Source organism: Penaeus japonicus, unplaced genomic scaffold, assembly GCF_977035675.1.
Source record: "Penaeus japonicus unplaced genomic scaffold, GWHDUDI00000001_assembly GWHDUDI00000037, whole genome shotgun sequence".
NCBI lineage: Eukaryota > Metazoa > Arthropoda > Malacostraca > Decapoda > Penaeidae > Penaeus > Penaeus japonicus.
The window spans coordinates 19,627,818-19,629,882 of NW_028234439.1; positions in this window are offsets into that span (position 1 = coordinate 19,627,818).

A 2,065-nucleotide genomic window follows, 5' to 3' on the forward strand; every position below is an offset into this window, starting at 1 on the left:
TTCCTTACAGAACTAGATTATACATGAAGCTGGGTATAATTTGAATCGATAATAGAGTAAGTCTGATTTCGTACATTTTATTCCGTTCACGTAAATCTAAACTGCACTTATTAAGTGTGTTGTATCCGACATAACCCGAACAGTTTGGTTATTCTACTCCTTACATCAGATTTATTCCACTTTGTGCTTATGATTAAATTATCACTCTTAATCTTGGATATCCTTACTCCCCTGATTTTCATTACCATTATAAATATCATATCAATGCCATTGTAATTAATTACCATGTTATTTAAAATTACCATTTCAATTAACAATAATATAATTATTGTTGTCAGTGTCATTCTTATCCTTATATTAGCATTTTCACCGGAATTTCTTCCATAACCATTATCATTGATATTACCATTACTAGCACCATCGTTCATGACATTGTTATCGGTTAATACAATTCATGTTGACATTACCATTAAGATGTTTATTATCATCATCATTGTTCTTATTCCTTCTAGTTGTTTTTTCTATCATTACTACTATTAGTATTATCGTTATTAGCCCTATTTTAATTTTACTGTTACTACTATTGTTATCACTTTCAGTATACTTAAGACATCACAATTTCTCCGGTTTTAAGCATTGTCACCAAGGGAAAGAGACATAACCTATTTGGATAACTGTTTATTAACAATGGCAGTTGTCTTGTATGTACTCTCATGTGCCCAACTAGATCTTATTTCCATGAAAAAGTTTTTTCGTAAACTTCACAGCTGTATGGCTTCTCCTTTATATGTACTCCCATGTGCGTTACTAGACGTTGTTTCTGTGAAAAAGCCTTTTCACAAACTTCACAGCGATATGGCTTCTCATTTGTGTGTATTCTCATGTGCCTTACTAGATTTTGTTTCCGAGAGAAAGGTTTTACGTAAACCTCACAGCTATATGGTTTCTCCTTTGTATGTATTCTCATGCGCATTACTAGATTTTGTATCCGAGAAAATCTATGTATTCTCATGTGCATTACTAGATTTTGTATCCGAGAAAATCTATGTATTCTCATGTGCATTACTAGATTTTGTATCCGAGAAAATCTATGTATTCTCATGTGTATTACTAGACTATGTTTATGTGAGAAGGCGTTTTCACAAACTTCACAGCTATATGGCTTCTCATTTGTATGTACTCTCATGTGCTCTATTTGATGTTGTTTCCGTGAAAGTCTTTTCGCAAACTTCACAGCTATATGGCTTTTCCTTTGTATGTACACTCATGTGAGTCATGAGTTTGCTCTTACAAAGGATTTTTTTTTTCCACATACTTCACAAACAATTCCTTTTCTCATCAATATGTTGAAGCTTCTCGTTGCCTTCCTTATGCGCCCAAAATCCTCAGCCACAAATGGAACTGCTGGCAATGCGTCATTGGAATCTTCAATCACATTACTTGAGTCTCTTTCAAAATTTTCTTTATAAATACACGTCTCTTCGGTGACACCTTCGCTGGCCTCTTCCTTGATTGCGACCCCTGCGCCGTAGATTTCCTCGTCCCTGAGAGGGGCCAAAGGCAGCCAGTCCGACAGGAAGTGCATCGTCACCTTCTGTGGAAAATATACGATGAACAAACAAAATATCATAACCGTTTTTCAGCAATACCATTAAAGCAAAAAGACAAAAGAGAGGACTTCAATAATGTTATTAAATAAAACAAACACATCGACATCATAGTCCAACCTCTCTCTCTCTCAGACATATTCTTAACTACGGATAAATAAATGTGGATAACAAAATGCACAATCAAAATACAGACAATACGCAACATATTATCCGCCACAATGTTAATATAATGCCGAAACCAGTGATTTACCACACTAAGTGGATTATAAAAGATTTCCCGCGCTCATCCCACACAGTGAGACCTTCCACAACCACGAAGTGGCTGGGCCATTCCTTCGGCGACAACGCAGGAGACCAGTTCCGATCTATCAACGAAGGTTTGTGGCTTGACTGGACGGGAGAGGCGGAGGGAGAGTAAGGGAACTCCAGGCTCCCCCCAGGTCTTGGGGGACGAG